The sequence below is a fragment of the Myotis davidii genome, unplaced genomic scaffold, assembly GCF_000327345.1.
Source record: "Myotis davidii unplaced genomic scaffold, ASM32734v1 scaffold135, whole genome shotgun sequence".
Taxonomy (NCBI): Eukaryota; Metazoa; Chordata; class Mammalia; order Chiroptera; family Vespertilionidae; genus Myotis; species Myotis davidii.
This window is the reverse complement of record NW_006289813.1, coordinates 13431094-13446195: the sequence shown is the minus strand read 5'-3', so window position 1 is coordinate 13446195 and position 15102 is coordinate 13431094. Positions and strand designations below refer to the sequence as shown.

The following is a 15102-nucleotide window of genomic DNA, read 5'->3' as shown; positions in this document are numbered from 1 at the left end:
CTTAGCATATCATTAGCATATTACACTTTGATTGGTTGAACGAATGACCAGACACTTAGCATATTAGGCTTTTATTATATAGGATGATACCCTAAAACACTTTTATTACATTTTGACATTTTTTATTTTTCATCTTTGTAACTATACATATTGCTTAACACATAATGGATGCACAATTATTTTGGTTGAAAGGAGAAAGAAGGATAGAAGGGAGAGCAGGAGGGAAGAATATGGGAAGAAGAAAAGAAAAAAGAAGAAATTTAGGTGAGGGGAAGAAAGGGAGAAGGGAAAAAATCTCTGGTTTTTCTTCCAAATGATTTCCTTACTATTTCTGGAGGTCATCAGATAACTCCCCACAAATACCTCTGTATCATCAATGACCCAAATTTCTTCCAGACTTTCCCACATGAAGATGAAGAGCTACCAGGAAGCTTTACCATCATCATTACTGCTAGGACCTATGGCTTATGATGCATCCTGTTAATGGTTAAGAATTTACACTGTGTCTAAAAAACATTTGCTGAAATCTGTGCTGATATAGCAAGTAGCACCTATCCCCCATATCAGGATTTCCCAACAGTGGCACTATTGCCATTGTGGTTCAGATGCTTCTTTACCGGTGAGGGAGCCTGACATGCATTGTCAGTTGTTTAGCAGCATCCATGGCCTCTACCTGATAGATGCCTGTAGCACCTCCTTCCCCAATCATAACAATCAACAATTTCTTCAGTCATTGCCAGATGCCACCTAGGGGATGAGTGAGAATTGCCTCCAGTTGAGAATTGCCTCCACTGCCCTATATATACACTTATGTTCTACAACAGCCATAATATGCCATAGATTTTCTGGTGGGGTAGGAAACCACTCTTCAAATTTCCACAGAAGAGTCAAGCACAGATTACATTGGGCTCGCTGAAAGATTAACCTCAAGGCAGACTCTGTGATGGAACCCAACTCTAACCCCCGCCCCCCAAATTCCTAAATCCCTCCACATACAACAGGTTGCTCTTCCTTCTTCCATTCATCCATCTCCCACACAGTGACTTCTAATCAACCTGTACACACATAGTTTGAATTTAATGTGGAAAGTGTCAATAAACAAAAAAAATGAATTAGTCAGTTATGTATTACTACCCTGATAATATAGTTATATTTTAGGCCCTATTGGCGATTCTGCCTGACAAGGTTTATAGTATGACTGTTTATAAATAGTATGACTGCTTACAAAGGATCATGATAAAATTCTCATAAGGCAGAATAGGAACATGTGTTGAAATAGAGTTTACACTCTCATTTGGACCTTATGGGTTAGAATCCTAGCTCTGCAACGTACTAGATTTCTGCAACTCTAGACAAATCACTGCTCTGCGCTTCAGACATGTCCATCTGTGAAATGAGCATAATAATAGTATGCTCTTGCATGAAACTATTATAAAATTTAAGAGTCTGACTGAAAAATGATTTAAAAGAATGTTTAATATGTGTTAGCTATTGTTCGTATATCTATAATAGTATATCTTACAATAGTACTGCCTACATACAAATATGCAATACAACATGCACACACAAGACAACCAAAAACTATTATTATATTGTAATTAGCATTTTATTGTGGTCATTAAGTTTGTTATCAACTAGAATACTATATTACATATTGCTTGACATGGGTACACTAGTGAATGCTTACACTAACAGCCATGACATGTTTTAATTTCCATGTTAATTGGTAAGTGCTTGAACAGCATGCTACTCTCCAAACTGTTCTTCAAGTCTGTTTCATAGAGGAAAGTATTGTTTTTTTTGTCATTGCAGTCATGATTAGCACTAACTTTAGGCTATTTTATCAATGGTTATTTCTGTGGCCTTAATTCTCCTGTTCCATAGCATCTCACTCACTGACACATTAATCCTCATATTTATTCAATGTTTGAAAAGAAAAAATATATATATAAGAGCACATATAAGTAATAGGAGAAAGAAGAAATCAGTGGTTCTTGATGATTTATTGATTACACTGGGCAAAAGGGAGAGGAAGAGAGAACAAGGTAATGGGGAAGGATTTCATGATGACTAGGTTTCCATCCTACAATGTGTTAGAAACAGGAAATTCAAAAGAAGGCTTTCTGGAGAAAGGATGATAAATTCAATTTAGACATCAATAGAGAGAAAGGGGAGTTGAGTAGGAGTGTGGTGTTATCTTGACCTGGGCTCACCGTAAAGAAAAAGAGCATTTTCCATGCCATGGTTGCAGGACACTGAAGGAAATCTGCAAAGGAATCCAAACTTACCTACAACTTTTGGAAGCCCAGAGAAAATACCTGGATTAGTGTTTTTATGATACAAGTAACTTCCCATTAACAGCCTGGCTCTCCAAAAACAAAAACAAAAAAAATGAAAATGAGACATGGTTAATTTACTATAAGATCATTTAAATTAAAAGTACTAATGACATTATTGCTCATGCAAAACTTGAATAGGTTACCATCACCCATTTTACTAGTTTCATTTCTAAATATCACCATCATTTATCTTTAAATATCAATAAGGAAAAAAATGCTTTTATGATTTTCATAGCATAAAAGAGATACTAGTAGCTAATAAGTGAGGAAACTGAATCTCATCTAATGTAAAATATATTTTTATTTATTTCAGAGAGGAAGGGAGAGAGAGAGAGAGAGAGAGAGAGAGAGAGAGAGAGAGAGAGAAAAACATCAATGATGAGAGAGAATCATTGATCGGTGCCTCCTGCAGGGCCCCGATTGGGAATGGAGCCCACAACCTGGGCAGGTGCCCTGACTAGGAGTCAAACCATGACCTCTTAGTTCATAGGTCCAAATTCAACCACTGATCCATGCCGGCTGGGCTGAATCTCTTCTAATTTAAATAATGTCTGTGAGGACTGGGGCCAATAAAAGGTAAAGCAAAAACTAAAGCCGGGGGATTATAAATTGACTTCCATGTTGACCCATATTATTTCCTATACATTCATTTTTGGTAGACATTTAATAATTATTTGTGTAAAAAAAAATAAAGAAGTTAACCTCTCTGCCCATTAAGTCAAAGCAGGTGCAATCTCAAGGAGAAGGCTCCTATAGTCTGAAAAGTTTTAAAATATCACCTTTATCAAAAGCTTTTGTACTAGGTTGGTTGGCAAACATCACAAGTATTCCTTGTCCATCAAAATCACAAATGCCGTTCAGGCAGGAATAGTGGATGATATTACCAGGAGTCTAACATAAGCTCAAAACAGAATAAAAGAAAAGGGGGGTGCACAACTGTGCCTCTCCTCGGGAGTAATAGCTCTTTTGAGTTTTTATCATAGATTATTCCTAGGAGGTAGGTAGGGAAATAAAAGTGTCATTATTCTTGTTTTACTTAAAAGAAAACAAAAATCTGAAAAGGATTTACCTAAAATCACACAGTCCATTAAGGAACAAAGAGGACTCAATTGCTTTTTGCTATCCTTTCCAATAGGTTATGCTAGCACCTATTATATAAGTGTGAACAATTAAATTGGAGAATGGCTCAAAAGCAAAGGAAATCTCCTTTAATTCGCTGCTCTAGCTATAAAAATAAAACCATGTTGGAGCTTCACTATAATGTGACTCACCTTGGCGCAGAACTTAATACACTAAGTTCATCTTTAGAATTAACTTCAGGAGCTTGTCCACCAGAATTCTTAAGAAGCTGCTCAAAATATGAATTTTACTCATCTTTGAAATTAAGCCCAGAAAACTGCCACAGAGAGAAGTAGCAACTCTTTAAAGAAGTGAGTATTCAATACTTCTGCTATTTTTCCAAACCTGCATACAGAACTCAAACTTTTTGTCATCGCCCTTCTGATATTATCGAATATCAAATATTATTATACATTATTTACAGATGTAGTCACATCTGTAAAATTGGAAAACAATATTTGGCCTCATAGGGTTATTATAAGGATTAAATAAATTATATTTTAAAGCACTTAAATATAAGTGTTTGTTAAATTTAAAAAAATAAAAGTGTATTTTCTTACATGCTGTGCTTTTAGTGTTTCTAACTGTAAAATGTGCCTCTTTGCAGACTAGGGTTGCTTTTGAACAACTGAAAGGGAAAAGGAAACACTGAGAAACAAAAGTATTTTTAACAAAGTTCACTTAAGGATCTGATCCTATGAAAAATAAAATGCTTTCTTGTGCTGAACAGATTTTTTTTTTGACACAAAAGTGGAAGAAATATTTTCTCTATAAAATTCCAGGAATGTAAATGAACATAATGAGTAATTAACTGGAATTTCTAATTAAATGTATACAGAGCACTGAATGCCCCTTTCTTTTTTTTTCTTTCTTTTTTTCATCCAGTAGCATTTCCAAGAAGTCAAGAAGTGACATCCCCTTACACAGGGGTCTAAATGCAAATTAATTATAATTCTGATGGCCTTGAATCTAAGTAGAAAGTGACACAAAAGTGTGAAGTTTCCTTGAATGTCCCCGAGGGTTTAGAGGTGTAGAAGTAGCGAATGTATATAAATAGTACAAGAAGGTTGCTGCATCCCATTTTCCTAAATTAGAAATTGACAGGACAAACCCAAGAAGTAGCCCTTGGCTCTAGTTGATATTCAAGGTATACGGTAAGCTAAGTAGGCATGACTCAGAGCTAAAAAATAAATGACTAGAATATGTTCAGATAAGGAAATGAGTAAAAAACAAGTCTTCCTACTTGAAAACTTGGTCCCCTCAAGTTGCTATTACAAAATACCTCAGACTGAACGGTTTATAAAGAACAGAAATTTACTTCTCACAGTCTGGGGGCTGGAAGTCTGAAATCAAGGTGCCACCATGGCCAGGTGAGCGCCCTCTTTGGGATACAGATTTCTCAGTGTCTTCACATGAAGGGATGGCTGTGATCTCTTTTTGTAAAGGCACTAATCCCATTCATGAAGGCTCCACTCCCATGACCTAAGCATCTCTCAAAGGACCCACCTCCTAATACATCATCTTTGGGTTAACATTTCAACATATGAATTTGGCAGGGATACAGACACTCAGACTGCAGCTCTCAATCCAAAGTAAAATATTAATTTAAATTATGGTTTAAGTTTCATTTGAATTCTAAGTGGCTGAACCATGCATGCTACATAAAGATTGTCCTACATATAAAGGGCTGTTACCCTCCCAATTACACTACTTCCTGAACAGGAAAAAGAATAGTATCAGGAAAGGAACATAACTAAGGCTAAGTTACCCAGACCAAAAAGCAAGTAGAATGGGTTCAATTTATAGTTTCATTTCCTTTCTAACCATCAAATTAAACATCTGAAAAAGCGACTTTTAAGTTACAAATTGAACCTTTCCTACCTCGGTGTGCATCATGCCTATGAACCTCACAGTCTTAGCATTAAGAGGTCCCAATTAATAGGATACTGCTGAAGATGCAGCAGAAACCAATGCCAATGCTGACTTAAGGAACTCTTTAAAATACCATCCCCACAGAATATCTTGAGATACTGCACGACAGTCATTAAAATGTTGTGGGAAATAGTTCAGGTTTTGAATTCACACTAACCTGGATTCAAACACTGACTCATTTAATTGCTTGTAACTTTGGGAACATCTTTGAACATGTTTAGCCACCGCTTCCTCACCTGTAAAATGTGAGTAATTATACCAACCACATTACTTTGTAGGGATACGTAAGATAATGTATGTGAAGCATTCATAAGGTAAACATTCAATAAAATGGAAGGGATTGTTATTGACCTAAAAAAGGAACAATCCAATGTCCTTTAACCGTTAATAGTCTCATGGCAATGTGTATGAAATGATAAAAGCATTTCATAGATTCTGTTGAAATTAAAGTGTTTCTCCTCTTTAATTAAAGGGAGATTAGATAAAACCCTAGATTACGGACTCCTACTTCCAGATATCTATGTTTAATACCTGCAAAAACTTCTAGTAAAAATTTATCTTACCAACTTTGCTGAACATGTTATTACAAAGCAATGACTTCACTGTACTTCTAAAGCTCTTTTTAAAAATATTTCCCTAAAATTTTATTCCAAGTTATTCACCTCACTGTTAATAAAGTATATAGTTAATTCTGTGATAATATTACTAGGCCCGCCCATTGCTGACACCCAGAAGTTAAATTACTCTTTTCGAAGCATACCGAACTCCCAATACTTGCAAAATTACTGCATGCACGATTTCCCATCAATCTTTTAAGCCTGAACTTCCATTATTAATCTATATCAGTGGGTGTTAAAATGAAGTCATTTTAACAAATTATGACTTTACAAGTCAAAATACCATTAATTAATAACAGACTAGAGTGTTTTACAAACATTACATTACATATTACCTTGCAATTTGAAACGTTACATTTCATATTTGTGTGCGTTGATTTTAGATAACTGAAACGTCACAGAATTTAACAGCAAATAAAATATAAAAAATTTAATTTTGTACATTGGTTCCAACTAACTCTATTTAACAATCTATAAGGCTCATGTCATATTTCAGCACCAAAAATATCTACAAAAATGTCTATCCAGTCTTATTCAGATCTTGTGATGGTTTTCTTAAGGTGTAAGTCTAAGAAAATGCTTTCTAGATTCTACTTCCAGATCTTAAATGAAAAACTCATTTTGGCTTATCAAACTATGTAAAAACTTGGGTATCACCTTTTTCTTTTCATTAAACAGATTTTTTTAAAGGAAAAGAATCCTTATAACATGAAGTCAGGCTGTCAGTTTTTCAGTTCCATCTGTAACACCGAAGCATCAGAAGTAACCTAGTGTCTTGGCCCTGTCCTTGTTTTTAAAATGTTTAAGAGCAGCTAGAAAAAAAATGGTTTATTTATTATTCAGAATAAGGTACAAAAGGTTGCAGCAACAAGCTTCCTCATACACAAGTGCCAGTAACTTCTCAGTTTTTCAGCCTAGTCCAGCATGAACAGATTCAGGAACAGACCTTGAGCTACACTCAGAGCTGCAAACACACCAGGCCACCCCTCCCAGGCCGCCTGCTCAGGGCTAGACTCTCCACTCAGAGCCTTTGCAATCACTCCTCACTGCTGCCTGGATTTAATCCACATTCCAGTTTCCAGAACCAGTTACCATCCCAACTCTTCTCTTCAGAATGTACAAGGTTTAGCAAAGAACACGTTTGTCTTGCCATTTTCAAACAGGGTTTGTGTAATTCACATGTAAGAGCACATTCCTTGAACTAGAAACTTTTTCCAAAAACCACAGGTACTTTCAGTAACCTTATTTGTTGGAAGCATAACACATTCAAAAAAAAATTAAAATTGAAGACTAGCATCTCTGCTCCTTTCTGTCAGAATCACACGACTCATCAAACCACATATAAAAACTAAGCTTCAAGCATACTAATGGCCAGAGAGATAGGAAGTTTTACAGAGCCATTAACATCATGGAATACAGTAATCATTGTCTAGACTCAATAGGAAGCTAAGAGACTTTCCCAAGAACATGTCAGTTTTCCAGGCTCCATGTCAGTCACATAAAATTTTAAGCAACATGTAACCCTTTAGTACTGTCTCCAGGCATCCCATTCTAACCGTTCCCATACATACCCAACCCCACGCAGCCCACACGGGTCTTCCCTGCACAGAAGTTCTTCATGCCCCCCATTGCTGATGACAGCTGCTCTGGTTTTGTTGCCATTCCCTGGAGTCTTGGCACTTTCCTAGAAGGACTGGGAACATGTTCAGCTACTGGGCTTGAATGCATATTCCTATTCCTCCATCCAAAGTGTCGTCATTTGGAGAGGTGGCCAGGCATAAATTCTCCTGTGCTTTTCATCCACTCTAACCAGGTACCATGGTCTTTCAAAGAGTAAACCTATTGAACTCTGGGGACTATAGTTGACCAGGTGATAAGCATCCCCTCCACCTTCATGCTTTCAGCAAAGGTTGTTCTTGAGTCAAACCTTGATTTAAGAGCACAAAGACTTGCTATTATTTTCTCAAGAGCAGGCCCTGGTGTGGCATCTTGTATAACTTTAAGGGAGTGGAAGGTGGCAGCCAAACCAGCACTAGGAGAGGACATGCTGACCCTCTTTCCTGCCAGCTGAGGTGAGTCCTGGGCTAGAACAGAAGTAAGGCAGCCACCCATGGAGGACATGCACTTATCTCCATTTTGATTGGATACAAGCAAAGATGCCTGTTTTCTAATTAAAAGTTCAGAACTAGCCTTTATAAATGCCTCTTGCACATCTCTTATCAAAGTATGCATCTTCTAATTTAATACCCCCAAGGGCTTCCAGGCCACTCTAGATACTGTTTTTATCTCTGTGCTGGTCATTCAGCATCATCTGAGCTAGAGATTTCTGAACCAGTTTACAATAGGATGAGGGGAAGATCATGAAGCTGAAATCATTCAAAGCAAAATCTTTATCATATCCCTCTTTCTGCCACTGGGCACGGATCTTTTGGGGGTAGACACAGTAGCAGTGGTCTAATGCACTGAGGTAGCACTAGAGGGAGAGTGTCCCTTCTATTATGAGATATTCAGAAAGCATATCAGGCTTGTGAAGCCAAAGGCATGTTGTATGTGTGTCCTATGAAGTCCTCATTCACAAATGAAAGGAGCATTTGGCCCAATGAGCAGAACAATGGCTGACTCCACCTATCGATTGAGAATTTCCTGTGACATATACAGCAATATCTCCTGCAACTGCCAGGTCAGATCGTCCATCCCAAGAGCTGGACTCGATCTATTTCACAGCATTGAAGACAGTGGCTGTTCCTCCATAGCAGGTATTTGTGGTGTCTACTCCTTCTATATCTATATTCCCAGACTCCTGAAAAAGCTGTCAAATTAGTCTTCACCAACTTTGATTTATCAATTATTGTCTCTGTTCCAACTTCTAACCACCCAATGCAATAATTAGAAAGGCTATTTACCTTCATAAGAATCTGAACTACAGTCATGCAAAGAGAGTTGATATCGTCTCTATCCATGCAGAAGCCCATCCTGGTCTCGTCCAAGCCAATGGTATACTTTCCAGCACCTACACCATCCATCATATTCTTCCAACTCTGCTTGATCAACATATTGAGAAGGAAAATAAATCTCAAAGGCATAACTTCTCACACCCTTTTGGCCAGAAGGCTTCTGCATTCAAGGGAAGTGACCCAGGCATGGTGAAAGACAGAGAACATGAGTCTCCAAGTCTGTCACTGTTTCCTTCTTCGGCACCAAAGGTGTTGATGCAAGAGAGGAAAAAATGCTTTTCTATTCCCATTTTAATTACAAGTCACTTCCCTTCTTATGTGAATATAATTAGGTTTAAGTTTAGGAAGCAATGATTTCCTTTTTCTTTATCACATAGGCTGTTTAGTTTAGATCAGGTTATCCAGTTTTGGGAAAGATCAGAAGGCCGCATGGTAGGGTATTACTTCCCTTTGGCTGAAGTAATATTCTCAATGGGTAAATTACATATATACCCAAGGGCACCGTGTCTTCAAGTTCAGTTGGCACAATGCAGCAGCCTTTGTTTGGTTTTGTTGTTCTGTTGTTTTTGAGGTGAGTAACGACGCTGCAGACTTTTCTATTGGAAACTGAATTAGGAACCTAATCTCTATGTATGATGTTGGCTTAATTAGAACACTGTCCATAACAGTTTGACATTTAGAGTCCACAGAAATAGCTTTTAAAGAACAACTTCACAATTCCTCCAAGGCAAATGTGGAGTCTGGAATAAACTTTAAATTGCATATAATTTATCTGACCTAACAATTTTAATTGTCACAAGGAATTTCATCATGATGTTGGCTCTCCATCCATCTATGTGATCTCATGTCTCAAATGGACAGAAAGCTAAACAAGGGGCAGTGGATTAAAAGTACCATTCTCTTTACCTCTGTATTTCTTCCTAATTAAGAAGTATGTTAATTGAAGTCAGCGTGACACAGACCCTGTGCAGAAATCTCCCGGGTACTGTCATTGGTGTGTGGAGCTGCTGCCCCAGGGTTATTTACTAGAGTGATTCCCATCTGGGTTGGGAGTGACTGAAAATCTCCACCTAAAAAGCAACTTCAAGCTTATAAAAGAGGATTGCCAGTGGAAAAGCAAATATATCCACATCCAAATTAGATTTTCTTTAAACATTTACGGAGAAAGTATTTGAGATCAGATGCCTTTACTAATCAGTTCACCTCGGTGGTTCTTTCCCCATGCAATTTCCCTTAACTCAGTTTGATCACATCTAGACTTTTTAATGGCTTTACATCGCCTACAGAAAAAAGCAGAATATTTCAAGACTTAAGCACCGGGCTCCACCTTCCTTATTCCTCCCCTTACACCACAGTACATCTCCACCAAACTCTATTCTTCATACCCACACACCCTGGGCCTTCCCTACCAAATAGGTATGTTCACATTGTTACAGTCACTGGACAACTTTTCTGCTTTCTTTTTTCCTCTGGAATAAGAAAGGCTTACCAAATCCAACTGAACTTTTCCTACAAGACCCAGCCCAAATACCGTGTCCTCCAATTATTTCTTTAATGTTCCCCTTGGCTGAAAATCTAAATTTCAAATTTATTATACTCTTGTCTTGGTTTAACAATATCAAAATCTCTGATAAAGGAATTCTTTTGTCTTGTCTAATTTAATGCAGTGAATATCAGCTTACTCCAAGCAAGGCAAAATGTTAGGGATTAAAGTTATAAAGATGTATGATGTAATACTTATCCCCAGTGATTCCATAAAAATAACAAATTTAAACAAATTAATACAGAAATATAACATGCAGATTTAAATAGGGTATATAAACAAAACTATGAGGGTTTTAAAGATTGGAGAAGAAAGATGCCGACTTCATCTGTTTGAACTGCTAAAACAAAATACCAGAGAATGAGAGGCTTATAAACAGTAAATATTCATTTCCCACAGTTCCGGAGGCTGGGAAGTCCCAGATGATGGCACAGGGTCTGGTGAGATTTGGTGTGTGGTGAGGATCCATTGCCTGGTTCATAGGTAGCTACCTTTTCCCTAAGTCGTCACATAGTGGAAGGGGAAGGCTTGGTCTCTAAAATCTCTTTTATAGCAACACTAATCTTATTAATGAGGGCTCTACCCTCATGACCTAAGCACCTCCCAAAGGCTCCACCACCACCTCACACCATCATATTGGGCATTAGTTTCAACATATAAATTTGGGGGGGGGGGCGCACAAATATCCAGTCCATTGCTGTGCCGAGCCAGCTCAGCCAAGGGTTCCTCAAGCCTGAGGGAGGGCGGCGAAGGATGAAGAAAAGACAGACCAAGAGAATAAGCTGAGTCTACTCTAGGTGGATCTTCCTGTGCCTGCCTGAGGCCACAGAGAGAGATCCAGAGGCAAGCTGAGCCTTTATTTTATAGTCAGAGGTAAACAATGTGGTGGTCACCATAGTTACAATGTTCTTGTGAGTTTCACTTCTTTTGGCAGCACTTGCTGCATCTCCCTCAGCCCATTAGCTACCCAGATAAGATCTAGGGACGTCATAGGGTCAAGCCTAATTATGCTAAGAGGACTGTGCCCTCTAAGCTGGGACTTGTTTGTGGCTTTGCCAACAGGTCAGTCAGAGGCTTAACCCTATAGCCGCGCCCTACACATTGCTGATGACTTCCCTGAGAATTTGTGGAATTTAAAATAGAATTTGAATATAGGGAAAATGAGTCCGGACAGCGGTAGTGGTACAGAATTCCATGCAGAAAAGAACAAAGGCAAAGACACTGAGGCAAAACATTTTCCACAATTATTCGTTTGCCAGAAATATAAGATGCAATTGCTTATAATCATAATAATACCTAATATCTGTTGAGCAGTGCCCCCATATGCTGGGCATTGTTGTAAGAAATTTACATGTCTTAAATGAATTTAATTTTTATAAGAGCTTATGAGTTCAGGACTGTATTTCCTTTTTTTTTCCTTTTCTTATTAAATGTATTGGGGTGACACTAGTTAATATATTTTCTTTTAATAGATGGGAAATTGAGGCAAATTGGATAGATAAGAGAATTACAGGTTGAAAACGGTGGAGGAGGTAATGCCTGACCCTATTTGTAGAAAATTGGAATGCATTAGGTAGAGGACGATGTAGATCATAAAGAATACAATTGAGGGGGACACCATGGTAAAGGCATGTGAAGTGTGTGTACATGTGTGATGAGGTGAGGGAAAACTGCATGAAGCTTACTTTTGTTGGAGAGTACCATGTAAATGGGTTGACAGTGCAACAAACAGATTATGAAAAGCTTGCATGCCAGACTGAAGGCCTTTCTTCGATAAGGACTCTTGAGAGCTTTGGAACACTGAAATTATGGACAGATTTCCATTTTAGAAAGATTACCTTCCAGATATGTGGAGGGTGGCTTTGAAGAGCATTAGTGTGAAGGCAAGGAGACCAGCTAGCAGACCATTGGCCTTAAAGTCCCAGCAAAAGATTTTGAGACACAGACCTAAAACAGTCATTGCAGATAAGGAGAATGAAAATATGGCAGAATGTACGACCAAAAGTGACTGCCACAACTCTCATCCCACAGCCTGAAGTCCCTGCGGGACTCAGAGACTCCTTCCATCAAGAGGTGGGTCAATATTTCCTTCCCTTGTAATTACAGAGAAGTGACACTTTGGACCTCTGAGGTTAGGTCATAAAATGTGATGCAGTTTCCATCTGACCCACTTAGGATACTTGTTTTCAGAGCCCATCTAACATTCTGTGAGGAAGCCCAAACCCACACCAAATGGAGAAGCACACAGGAAAGTCACCTGTAAATGCTAGCTGACAGCCCAGCTGTGGTCCCAGCCAATCACACACCATCAACTGCCAGACATGTGAGTAAAGATGCCTGGTGATGATCCCATACCCCATCTTGAAGTCTTCCCAGCTGAGGCCCAAACATCATGAAGCAAAGATTAGCTCTCCCACTGTTGTTATTTTAGCCTGCTGGGTTTGGGCATAATTTGTTACTGAAACAGGAGGGAATTAATAAATATTTGAAAATATAGTCATACGGATTTGGTGAGTTCTAAAAACTATAGCTTGACTGGCTGAAGGCTCTCTGGTTAGCAGAGGACTGGGGTCAGGGAAGCAAGGAATTTAAAATGGATGTCTTCAAGTATTTATCAAGTTGAACTCTTAATAAAATGGCCCAAGGAGAAATTTAAGTAATCTGGTCTCTCTTTAAAAATGTAAGAACTTAGCCCAGCTGGCATGGCTCAGTGGTTGACCAAGGACCTATGAACTAGGAGGTCACAGTTCGATTCCCAGTAGGGCATATGCCCAGGTTGCTGTCTCAATCCCCAGTGTGGGGCATGCAGGAGGCAGCCAATCAATGATTGATGTTTCTATCTGATCATTGATGTTTTTATCTCTCTCTCCCTTCCTCTCTGAAATAAATAAAAATATATTTTTAAAAATAATAAAATATAAGACATTATATTTTAATATATGCATATATACATACATATAAATATAGGTATACATATTTATTATGTAAAATTGAATTTACATAATAAATTCCATTTTAATCTAAGCAAGTATCTGGCATGTTCCAAAGCAGCATTCAGGAAATTATCATTTCAGGCAGGTAACACAATTTCTTCCCTAGAAAACCTCAAATATTTGAAAATATTTGGAATTTAATTCGGCCAATTGGAAGGAAGAATATCTCTTGCTTTATTTTTCCCATTTTTCATGAATCCTACACATTATGTACTTATACGTCATGTTTTGAAATAATCTGTCCAAACTTGCTGTAGTCAGACTTTTATAATATATGATGCAGGAGGACGATGGCTGGATACCTGGCAGTTTTTGAAATGTTATTCCTTTGGATGGAAATCTTAAACAAACAAAGTCAACTGTTAAAGAAAAAAACACTTTCTAAAATAAGGGATTTCAGAAATTTATACATATTATCTATATGTTTAGGGGTTTGGGATGGGAAGGAGGATTCAGTTCTGCTAGATGATTTCTCTTCTTTCATCAAAATGTAACATCATTTGCCCTTTCAGGAAATTTAAAAAGATTAAAGAGTATATTTTTCCTTGTTGTCAATGATATCCAGCACATGACAGGATCTGCCTGAATTCTCAGAATTCTCCCTGCACAATTAATCTAATTGAAACCACATGTAAAACGAAACATGGAGGCAGTGTAACCTAAAGATCCATGACGTCATTCTCTGTTTGATTCTTACATGTCCTCTCATGTCCCCAGGTCTGGCTTACATGATTGACTGTTAAAGCTGCACTTAGTAATCAATGATTGCTGATAATTACTGTGTAACAAAATGGACGCATACTTAGCAAACACAGATGATATATTTATTCACTTCAATAAGCCTCCTGAGAATGTGATAATTGGACAATAGTAAGGAATTATAAATATCCTATATAATAAAAGCCTAATATGCTAAGTGTCCGGTCGGCTGTTCAACCAATTGAAGCATAACATGCTAAGGCCACTCAATCACTCGCTATGATATGCATTTACCACCAAGGGACAGACGCTCCAACCAGTAGGTTAGCTTGCTGCTGAGGTCTGGCAGGGCCGGACTGAGTGAGAAGGGATGGACATACTCTAGAGTCCTCCCATGATCCCTCCCTGTCTGGCCAACCTCCCACATCCCTCCCCGGCCCTGATCATGCTTCGGTGGGGTCCCTTGGCCTGGCCAGCACCCTCTTGCAATCCAAGACCTCTTGGGGATGTCAGAGAGCCAGTGTCAACCCAGTCCCACAGGCCAGGCGGAGAGTATAGTAAGGTCATTATATACCATACTGGTGCACAAAATTCGTGCACGGGGGTTGTCCCTCAGCCCTGCCTACACCCTGTCCAATCTAGGACCCTTCAGAGGATGTCTGACTGCCTGTTTAGGCCCGATCCCACAGGGCAGTTGAACTGGCAGTTGCGGAGAGACCCCACTGGTGTACAAATTCGTGCACCGGGCCTGTAGTCTTAAATAACAAGGAAAAACAAAATGTCTAAGACTTAGAGTATTATCATCACAGTCCTGGGCCTCACTCTCCCAATGTCCCCCTTCTCTAAAACTATCTCTAAACAAATTCACTGGCATGATTTGAAGATTAAGTTGACGAGATGTTTTTA

The 15102-nt window shown here is 38.4% G+C and overlaps 1 pseudogene; it reads right to left on the bottom strand.

The window, feature by feature from the left end:
• Nucleotides 1–7532: 7532 nt before the first annotated feature.
• Nucleotides 7533–9149, bottom strand: LOC102764726 (annotated as a pseudogene).
• Nucleotides 9150–15102: the final 5953 nt, after the last annotated feature.